The sequence below is a fragment of the Lynx canadensis genome, chromosome A1 (genome assembly GCF_007474595.2).
Source record: "Lynx canadensis isolate LIC74 chromosome A1, mLynCan4.pri.v2, whole genome shotgun sequence".
Lineage (NCBI taxonomy): Eukaryota > Metazoa > Chordata > Mammalia > Carnivora > Felidae > Lynx > Lynx canadensis.
This window is the reverse complement of record NC_044303.2, coordinates 165,765,285-165,777,526: the sequence shown is the minus strand read 5'-3', so window position 1 is coordinate 165,777,526 and position 12,242 is coordinate 165,765,285. Positions and strand designations below refer to the sequence as shown.

At 34.4% G+C, this 12,242-nt stretch overlaps 1 pseudogene; it reads right to left on the bottom strand.

Annotated features, from left to right (window-relative positions):
- Positions 1-574: 574 nt before the first annotated feature.
- The window catches only part of LOC115520128, a 101,886-nt pseudogene continuing 90,218 nt past the window's right edge, over positions 575-12,242 (bottom strand).

The following is a 12,242-nucleotide window of genomic DNA, read 5'->3' as shown; positions in this document are numbered from 1 at the left end:
TATATTATATTATATATATAACATATATAATACTACATATATATTGCAACAATGTGGATGGAACTAGAATGTATTATGCTAAGCAAAATAAGTCAGAAAAAGATAAGTATCATATGATTTCACTCATATGTGGAATTACAGATGAACATAGGGGAAGGGAAGGAAAAATAATATAAAAACAGAGAGGGAGGCAAACTATAAGAGACTCTTAAATACAGAGAACAAGTTGAGTGTTGCTGGAGGGGATTTAGGTGGGGAGATAGGCTAAATGGGCGTTGGCATTAAGGAGGGCACTTGTTGGGAGGAGCACTCAGTGTTATATGTAAGTGATGAATCACTGGGCTCTACTCCAGAAACCAATACTACACCGTATGTTAACTAAATTGCAGTAAATTAGATAAAGTAAAAAAAAAAAAATGGCCAATGTAAGCAGAAATATGGAAATCTTTTGAAATAACCAAAAAGAAATGCCAGAGATCAAAAACTGTAACAGAAATGAAGAATGCCTATGACAAAGTTATTAGTTGACTAGATTTGGCTGGGGAAATAATCTCTGAGCTAGGGGACATGTCAATCAATAGAAACCTCCACTATGGAAAAGCAAAAAGAACAAGATTGAAAGAACAAAAAAAAGGCAGAACAGAACAGAATATCCAAGGACTGTGGGACAACTACAAAAGCTGTAACATACACATAATAAGAATGCTAAAAGGAAAAGAGAGAAGGGAACAGATGAAATATTTTAAAAAATATTGACTGAGAATTTATCCAAATTAATGTCAGAGAGCAAATCATAGATCCAAGAAGCTCAGAGAATACCAAATAGAATATATGCAAACAAAACAAAACAAAACAAAACAAAACAAAACAAAAACCCCACTATGTTGGCATATCATTATCAAATACAGAAATAAAAAAATAAACAAAAATTCCCGAGGAAGCCAGAGAGCAGAAAACATCTTACCTGTAGAGAAGCAGAAATAAGAATTGCATCTGACCTTTTTTTTTTTTTCCAGAAACTGTTTATTTTCCATCTGTTTATTTGCCTCTGTAGAAGAGCAGCTTTAGACCACTCAGTGGTTGTTCCTACCCAATCAGTGGCCTAAGTAGAGCGAGCTGCAGACGAGTCTTCAGTGGCAGGCTGAGTGCTCCAATATTCAGTAGGGAACTGCTGAAAGGCACAGAGGGCACCTGCACACCTTCAGACCAGTCTGCGACTTCAGGTTGAGTAGCGATTAGCTCAGGAGCTGGAGCAGTCCATTCACCCCGAAATTCCTCTTTGGTCACGGCCTTTTCAGCAGCAGTCTGCTCTTCCTTTTCAATCTCTTCAGGATCTCTGTAGACAGATTAGGCATGACTTCCCCTGGGTGTTCACAGGAAATGGTGCCACATATGTGCAGAACTTCCCAGGCCAGCATCCACCACATTAGACCCACTGCATGAGCAACTGTGTTGTTGAAAGGATGGCAATGTCCACACAGTGCAGAGGAGAGCCTGTATTACACAGAGCAATGGTAGGCAGGTTTATATAAGACATCAGGCTGGTGGTCAGCCCTGGGATCAGTAACCACCAGAAGCCTTGGCACCCAGAAGGATACCTGGATCTGGTTAGTGAAGATGCCAGGAGTGAAGTGGTCAGCAATAGTGGTGGCTCCAGTAGCAGCAGCAAACTTGGGCACAGCTCACTGGCCAGTATTCCTGGATGATAAGACATTGACATCAGCTGAGTTTTCAATGGCAACAATGGCACAAGCTACCAACTGAAGCTTCTCCCAGCTTCTCTTCAGATTTCTGATAGAGATACCATCACTTTTCCTTTTGTAGATGTACTGTTTTATTTAGAGGTCAAGTGGGTTCCTGCTACAAGAAATTTGAGGACATCCTCCTCCTTCATTTGCTGGACATCAAGGGCTTCAGACACTGTGAAAATTTCCCTTTAAGTTACGATGAAAATGCAAAACAACTGTATGGACCCCCCCGACTGGAAAAGCAAGAACTGCCTATGACTTCTTAAACCCTGTACAGGCCAGAAGAGAATGGGATGAAAATATTTAAAGAGTAGACATAAAAAAAACCAACAAGCTGGAATTCTGTACCCTGAATAATTATCCTTCCAAAATGAAGTAGAAATAGACTTTTTCAAACAAAAATTGAGGGAATCTCCTGCCAGTAGATAGTGTTGGGAGACATGTTAGAAATTCTTTAGAGAGAAGATAAATAATATAGGTCAGAAACTCAGATTAAGAGGAAGACTACTGAAGAAAGAATACCGAAGGTAAAATAAAAACTTTTTTTTTTAATTTTTAATTGCTCTAACAGATAAGCTTGTTCAAAACAATAATAGCCACAATGTATTCAATTATGTAATCTTTTGTATATATCTTATGTGTATATATGTGTGCTTACTTGTAAGTGAGATAACTGAGCAAGTGGGAAGGTTAAATCAGGATTATTTGCTTGGTATAAGGTACTCACACTACCTATGAAGGTATTTTGTTTAGCTAAGGAAAAACAAACAAAAAGGTCATGACCAGAGTTTGAAAACTTCATGAGTTTGTAATCCCCTTTGAGAGAGAGTTTAGAAGATGGAATGAAGTGGAGAATTTATACTCCACTAGTTAAAAATAACATTATAGGGGTGCCTGTGTGGCTCAATTGGTTAAGTATATAGGGCACTGGCAAATCTCTGAGATTAAAGTAAGAACAGAGATATGGTTGGAGTAGGACCCTGAGATCTGGGATAAGAAGAATATCTGCATTGACATTTGGTACAATTTTCTGGCCTATAGTATTGAACACAGAAAAAATGGATGAATAAAAAAAATGTATCTGGAATTATAGAACCTTTAAGCCCATGGAGCTGAATCTAATATTCTTAAAGTGTATTGCAGAAAAATTAGATCAAATGCACGTCGATGTCATACCTGGAATCACACTACCATAATTATAAAATAGAGATTAGTGAGAAATTTAGATTTTATTGATCCTGTGTTTTAAAATAGCCTTCCACTCCAGATGCTGAAAGTTAATCTTCATAGGGTTTATTGAAATTATTACTACAATGTCCTTGTAAGAGCCCTGCTCTGTGTAGAAATTCTAGAGTGATACATATTGAGAGACATTTGTTTTGACTATTAAAACTCTGTGTGAGACATGCAGGAGTACTCACATGCACGAGTACACTAAATGACCTGGGATTTGAATGGAGTACAGGGCATGGAGCAGTTATGCTCCCCAGAGCCAATCACCTCTCTTGACTCTGAACTTTGCCAGATGACCTCTACTTTGGAAATGACGCAAAGTGCTGACTGAGACTGTATGCCAAAATCACTGCCATTGGTCAATGAATGGCTGCTCTCTCCAGTATACATAATGTTAGTCATGTTGCTTCTATGGGATCATTCAGGAAGGCATTCATATTGTGGAGAAATTCAAACTTGTAAGTTCACTTAAATTAGTTCTATTATATCAGGCCTCATGTACTTAAAATTTAAGAAAAATGACTTTATAACCTACATTAAGAGAAAATTACATCGTGAGGAGAAAGTGGATTTTGTTTAGCTTTTTACAATTTAGAATTGCAGACTATCTGATCATAATTTGCAGTATATTTCCTCTCACTTCTTCACTTTCCTTATGTAGCTACAGCTTAAACAATGGATTTTATTTTGAGGAATAAAAGTAATAAAATTGGAAATATTGGTTCACCTTGGTAACCTTATAACTGCTATAGGCCAAAGTATTGTGGTTGTCAATTTTAAATAATACTATGATTTTTTAAAAATGTTTGTTTATTTTTGCAAGTGTGAGCTTGAGCGGGGGAAGGGCAGGGAGCAGGACAGATGAAGATCCAAAACAGACTCCAGGCTGATGTGGGGCTTAAGCTCACGAAATGTGAAACTCTTGAACCATGAACTCACTAGCCATGTGATTATGACCTGAGCCAAAGTCAGACGCTCAACTGACTGGGCCACCTAGGTGCCCCAACTGATGCTATGATTTAACCCTTTAGGATAGGCAGTGTTAGAAAGAGTATCAGTCATCTGGGTTTGCTTTCTACCTTGACCACTTAAAGTATCTGTGACTTTAAATAACTGCTTTGTAATCTCTGATTAGCAAGCATTTTTCTTTAAAACATCTATAAGAATGTCTACTTCCCATAAATTCTGTCAGCGTTTATTAAGATAACTATGTAAAAATACTCCTTTACTTATAGTGGTGCTAAATGAATATGGCATATATACACAAATATTCTCTGCCTCGCTTTTCATGTAATGGGGCAGAGATCTATATAACTGGACATTCTAAGTTTATTGATTCTTAAATGAAACTATATGTAACCATAAAGGACAATCTATAAATAATATCAATTTATATGTATGATTTATCAGTGTGTTTTATATATGTATATACATGTAATGCATATAATACATAATATATGTGTGTGTTGTATATATAGGCATGTGTGTACATTTTGCAAGATGAACCATTGGAAGAAGGATTGTTTTGTTCCATGAATGATTTGGGGATCATTGAATATCTATATACAAAAAAAAGTGTTTTATATACACTTCACAGCATATACAAAAATAAACTCAAAATGTTTTGTAATTCCAAACATTTTACAAAATGTTTTGTAAAATTTCTAGAAGAAAACATAGGAGAAGACCTTTGTAATCTATTAAATGACATCAACTTCTGCAACACCAAAAGCACAGTCCATAAAAAAAGAAGTTGACAAATTTGTTTTCATCAAAATTAAAATGTATGTTGTCCAAAAACAAAACAAAACAAAACAAAACAAAACAACAACAACAACAAAACCACCAAGGGAATGGAAAGACAAAACAGGGATTGGGAGAAAATATTTGTAAATTGTGTATATCCAAAATATCTCAAGTCTACTCAAAACTTAACAAGGAAACAACAACAAAAAATTAAAATTGGAAAAATACTTTAACATTTTATCAAATAATATATATAGATAGGAAATAAGCATGTGAAAAGATGCTACAGATCCTCAGTCATTTGGGAAGTACAAATTAAAACAATGAGAGAATACTATATATCTATTAGAATGGATACATTTAAACCATATCAAGTGCTGGAAAAGATATGAAGCAAGTCTTTTACATTTCTGGAAGGAATTCACAGTGGTAGACCACTTAGAAAAAATGTCAACTGCCTTAAAAAATGAACTGTACACCTACCATGAACTATTTACTCAAGAAAACTGAATGCATATGGAAATATTCATATAAATACTTCAAAGAACAAATACAACCCAACACCCAAAAAACTAAACCAATTTAAAAATGGGCAGAAGACATGAACAGACATTTCTCCAAAGAAGACTTACAGATATCCAAAAGACACATGAAAAGATGCTCAACAAATGAAAACTACAATAATAGAGCACCTTGCACCTGTCAGTATGGCTAAAATCCACACACAAGACATTAGACATCTTAGTGAAGATACAGTAAAAAAGAAACCTCTCTCTTGCATTGTTGGTGGGAATGCAAACTGGTGCAGCCACTGTGGAAAACAGTATGAAGAACATTCTTCAAATAGTTAAAAACAGAACCACCTTATGATCCAACAATTGCACTACTAGATATTTACCCAAAAAATAGAAAATTCAAAGGGATACACACACCCCTATGTTTATAGCAGCATTATTTACAATAGCCAAGATATGGAAGCAGCCCAAGTGTCTACTGACAAATGAATAAAGAAGACACACACGCACACACACGCACACACACGCACACACACGCACACACACACACACACATATAATGGGGTATTATTCAGCCATAAAAAATGATTTCTTGTCATTTGCAACAACATGGATGGAGCTAGAGAGTATAATGCTAAGCAAAATAAGTCAACTAGAGAAAAACAAATACCATATGATCTCATTCATATGTAGAATTTTAGAAACAAAACAAACAAGCAAAGAGAGACAGAGAGAGAAAGAGAGAGAGAAACCCAAAAAACAGACTATTAGCTCTAGAACAAACTGATGGTTACCAGAAGAGGGGGTGGGTCAGAAGGTGCGTTAAATAGGTGATGGGGACTAAAGAGTACCATTATCATGTAGGAAAAAAATAATAAAATAAAAACAAGTAAATAAAGTATAAACTGACTATAAAAAAAGAAAATAAAATATTACCTAGATATCAGGAAATAAACCTCGGTATATTCTGTTAGTTATTACTAGTTATGTTGCAATGGATAATACTTTGGTGTAACCAAATAGTGCTTCATTAAGAGTGCATTTCTACTCTACAAACATTTGAATTCTCTTGTTTCTTACAAGCTTTATACCTCTCAAAACACCTCAACTATACAAATCTATGAGTGGTTGCTTTGGTACAACATCTTAATGTGTTTAGCTATGAAGAGTTCAAATATAGATTTAAAATGAGTTATAAATATGACTTGGTTCATTTCATTGTTGTGTTAATAATTTGGGTGTTCTTAACAGTATATATGTATATTAAAGATTATAAAAGTCCACAGATTTCATAATATCATTGGAGAATGTAAATTTCTCCATTACCTAACAAGATGGGTTATATAATACAACTTACTTTTGGGATAAATGCATGTTTTTAACCTCACCAGAAAAACACAAATCTGTATGTGGCTTTTATGAGTTACATGGAATGTACAGAAAACGTACCCCCCCTTTTTTATGCTTCCTTTATAAAGTGACATAATGACTTAATTTGAGGATTTGAAAGGTACCTCCACCCCTCTCTTTAAGAAAATGAGTGAGTGATGGAATTAGAAGCTAACTGGAAAGGCTGCGCAGAAGTCGGAACCTGGTCTTTGTATTTCTGAGGTATGCATCCCAAAGAGGTAGCTTATCCCTCAACTAAGAAAGTCTCGACCACTGCAGGTCAGAAGTTTAAAGTGAAAGAAAAATGTCTGGAACTGGACTCATGCATATAACAAAATCTGAACCCAAAAGAAAGCCAATTGCATAGTTTGACAGTGACCCTGGAGGAGGAAAATCCAATTAATTGGGAAAAGGATTAGTTTGAAGAGACCCCTCAAGTGGAGCTTGCCAGAAAGGATCTATCTCAGTAGCACATTTGAAGAACAGCCATCAAGTCAGGTGGATTATCAGTGCCCCTGTGCTAATCCCCAGTCAGAACATGAGATAGTTCATCTGCATTTTTTAGAAGCTGTCTTCCCATTAAAAGCTGATTTGTAAAAACAATGCCTTGTGTACTCTTAAGCCCAAAATACCCTGAGAAACCAATAGTAAAAAAAAAACCCAAAACAAAATACAAGGAATATTAGCTACAAGTTACTTTCACCAGCAGAAGGAGCTTATGTACCAATACTATGGGGATGGTCTAAAGCAAATTAATGCAGGCTCAGCTATAAAAAGAGCAGACGGAGCCCTCTGTTAAATAAAATTTAAATTCCAAAGATAACATTTCATAAGAAGGAGAAAGCAATGAAAGCATTCTTAAGCTAAAAATAAGATTTTTCATTTGTTTGAAGAAGAAAAAGAAATTCACAGTGGTTTAGTTTACCAAGAAATAGAATTATTAACCTTAGTCTTCTGCTTTTGAGATTGTCATTAATGCAATGAAGACATTACATTACCTTCCTTCGAAGGTACATAAATGGAAATCACATTTTGAATCCATCAAAAAGATATAAGGTTAATTGTTTGTACTTTGGGCTTCGCTTTTCACTTATAATATTTAACAATTAAATGTACCATACATTGTGTTAGATTTCATGAATTCACGAGTTAATAAGAGCTAGCCGTTCTCAATAAACTTATCTTAGAGGTTTAGGTGGGTGAAGGAAAGAACACTAACAAAATAATTAGCAGTAGGTACTGAAGAGGTGTATCTGTAACTGTTAATATCACTTTAACTTTTTAGAATGAGAAGTTTTAAAATCATAGAATATGTGTTGCTTATGATATGGGTAATAAAATTTTATAATCCAATTTTTTAAGTCATCTGTGTAATTTCCTTCTGATTCTTGATCCTATCAACTATACTCATCAAAAGCCTTTTGTGAAATACTAGGACCAGTCATGTCACTAGTCAAGGTCAGTGTAAGGAATATTAGATATATGACTGTATGACAAACCTTAATACAAGCACTAGTGATTTTTTAAAGGTATTAATTTCTCAAATAATTATTTAGTGTTATGAATTGAACAGCATTATTATTATAGAGATATAATAGTGAGAGAGTTGTTAAGTCCTTCCAATGGAAACTGATACTTTCCTGAAGAAGACACATAATAAATAAATGAATATATAAACAGGTAAACGGATACTATTATATGATACAGTAACAAATTATGTGAGGCAAAGTTAAGCTTTTGCTTAAAAGTCAAAATTAAAAGTAAGAAGTAAAGATTGATGGGAAGGAGGGGTATTGTGGATAGGTGGCAAAAAAACAAAAACCAAAAAACCAATCTGAGAAGTCTTCATTAAACAGAGAATTGGAGTGAGGAAGATACTGAGTGGAAGAATATCAAAAGCATCTAATTTGAACTGTCAGCCCAGAGCCTGACTCGGGGGCTTGAAATCATGAACCACGAGATAATAAATGACCTGAGCTGAAGTTGGACGCCTGACGGACTGAGCCACCCAGGCGCCCTGATAATTTGACTTTAAATTCACAAAAACAATTATGGTTCGCTACATTTAAACTTGACTCATTAGACTCTAGGAATTACCTAAGTGCTTGAGAGAGTTCATTTGGTTATTCAGACAATTTAAGGACTTAAAAAGAACATGAATTATTAAAATTATAAATGCCGGTATCATTTAAACATGTTAAGTGACAAAATTATAAGTCTTTTCAATAGTGATAATTAAATTGTACTAGTTTATGAGATATCATATATGCTCAATCTGTTTTTTTTTTCATATATTAAGTCAACAAATTAAATTAACAATTTAAAAAATCAAATTGCTCCAAATGAGGTGGTTTTTTTTGGTTTACAAAGATCACCACAAGTATACCATAGAACTTTGAGAATACATATTACTTTCTCAAGAAATATTTATTAAATAACCAATGAATAATTGGCTTTTCAGTACTTTTAGGATCATTTCGTTTATTAACCACGTTTTAGAATCATCTATGATAATTATTAAACAATACAGACTTGCAGAGTCTCCCCCACTTATAACTACTGATTGAGTAGGTATTGGTGTAGTCTAGAAATCTGTTTTTCACTAATGTCTCTTTTGACTCTCAGCAATAGGCAAAGTTGTACTACACTGCCCTAAAGCACATTTCTAATTTGCTTCCTATCCAGTCTAGGCAGTTTTTTGACTAAGTCCCATGTCTGATGCCATCAACCTTTCTGATACAAACTTTCTCTGCGTGGATGTGTATCAGTGCAACTTATGGCTCCTCTTTACTAGCTGGGATGCCTACCTGCCTCCAGATCACATCTATCCTGGGCTAAGAATCCTGGATAATGTGTTCTGATCCATCAGCAAGCTGCTTACTAATCTCATTTCATAATAATTCTTTTCACTTTATGACAGCCTGTTCATGTCAGAAATAGGCATGAAAATACCAAATTTGGATGGCAACTCACAGTAGAGCTTGACTACTTTTATGTTCCTTTCAGAAAAGCAACTCAGTTATTATGAATGTTTATTTGAATATGTTAAGATTACACTAAGGCTCTTGAGTGACACTTTTCTTTCTTCCTTTCTTTTTTGACATTATCCTAAAAATGACTCAGTTTTTGCTATTTGTAATAAAATCAAATATGCTATTCAATTGCAAATGCAGAAAATAACCTTCCAGTTTGATCTATTCCTAGGATGTACTATTTGAACATTAATAATTCCTTTTATAATTCATGGATCCTTAGCTTGCTATGAAATGATACTCTTTCCTATGTAAAATCACGGTAAACATGCTCATTCAATAACTACCAACCATAGAGTTTACTCAGACAATGGAAGATTGGTTCTTAAAGTTATTGAAATCTATGCCATTTTCTACTGTCACTTTATATTCAAAATACTTCATCTGAATAAGAACTGTGATTATTGAGGACTGTCTCTTACATCCTATTGTCTGCCAGCAGAATTACTTGGGCTGAGTTGAATTTTTTCAGTCTACTGCATTTTTTCTAAAAAAAAAAATAATGCATAAACCTATCATCTAAGTAAGGTACATGAGTTATCTAGTTCCCATTGGATAAAAAAGAAAAAAAACAAAAACAAAACATTGCTACCCATGCAATCTTACAATGACAAAAACGTGGCAGCATACTATGTTACAAATCACCCTAAATTAAATTCACTCATATTTATCCTTATTTTCACTTTCTTTTTTTTGTAAATTGAAAGCACAATTCAGTCTTTTTCATACTAAAAATAAGAATACCTTTTGTTAGTCATGTCATTTCTTAATTGCAGACAGAGAGATCAAGAAAGTGGTGTTTTGCAGGATCACTGTAGCTGCAAATTTGTAGCACAGTAATTGCCCAGCATGTGCTAACAAACTGTTCAGCTCATCCAGGCACACTCAGTCAAAGAGTGCAAGCAGGTAAAAAGAAGAAAGATAATCAATGGTAATCATTTCTGTATTTTTTCACTTCCCTTCAAATGCCATTGTCATCTCATTTATGTGAGAAAAACAAAAAGCAATTTAGAAAGTTACCAAAATTAAAAGGAGAAAAGTGCAATTTAGAGACAGGAAATATCCATGTGAATTGAAAGAAGGCTGGGTTCCTTCAACATTGAATGAGTACACTTTTGCAACAAAAAAAAGGGTAACAGTATGTTGTTGTTCTTGTGATAATAGCCATCATGAGGAAAATCCAGAAGTATTGCATGATGAATTGAATTATGCTGTGCATATCAACAGGGGATAAGTAGATAAATGAATTACTGATTATAGTGACACACAGTGTGGTCCACAGTATTTTAGATTTTGAACATAATGAAAAATGAGTACCCCAGTACTCTAAATGTATAGTTAACTGTCAATAGTTCCTATACAAATATGGCTGATCATGATATTCATTAACTACCTGGTATACTTTTCTAGTGTGCAGATTTGTAGTGACCATTGTTATGGCAAGAAAAAAACGAGCTCTAAGTCTTTATCATTCCATATCTTTCCATATTCATTTGCATATATGTATATTTTCAGGCCTAGCCTCAATCTGAATAAAGACATGCATTTAAAGTGATTTAAAATTGACATTTCACTCAAAATGCCTGAAACATGTTCAAATTACAAAATTTGATTTTGTGATATCCTTATATCACCTAGGCATAATAAGAAACTCAAATGGATGCACTAATATACTTCGATTTCAATACTTGGATGTCTTTCCTTGTTTGGGGTTAAATAAGTTTTAAGTAAGTGTCTGATTTAAAATATTTGCAGAAAGTATGATTATTCAGATTTTTATTTCTCTGGTTCAGGGTTTTCTTGCTCATAATTCATGATGAATATCAAATCTTATATTTACATTTGGTGGGAGATTATCAAGTCACGTTTTACACCTACTAACGTTTACTTTATGGTGATAAGCTTAGAATCACTCTGCTGTTATGATAGTTCTTATTCCTAATTTCAGGTTTAATGGCAGGAGGAATGGGGGTAAAGAGCAACACATCTAAAGAAAATGACTCAATTGTTTCCCGTTTTTTTAAAATATTTTTAAATTTAAATCCAAGTTAGTTAACATACACTGTAATAATGACTTCAGGAATAGAATTTAATGATTCATCACTTACATTTAACACCCAGTGCTCATCCCGTCAAGAGTCCTCTTCAATGCCCCTCGCCCATTTAGCCCATCCCCCAACTCAACACCCCACCAGCAACCCTCAGTTTGTTCTATATATTTAAGAGTCTTTAATGGTTTGTCTCCCTCTCTGTTTTTTTATCTTATTTTTCCTTCCCTTCCCTTCATCTGTTTTGTTTCTTAAATTCCCCATTATGAGTGAAATCATATGACATTTGTCTTTCTCTGATTTATTTCGCTTAGCATAATACACTCTAGTTCCATGCACATTGTTGCAAATGGCAAGATTTCATTCTTTTTGATCACCAAGTAATATTCCATTGTGTGTGTGTGTGTGTGTGTACATCTTTTTTATACATTCACCTATCTATGGACATTTGGGGTCTTTCCATACTTTGGCTATTTTCAATAGTGCTGCTATAAACATTGGGGTGTATGTGCCCCTTTGAATCAGCACTTC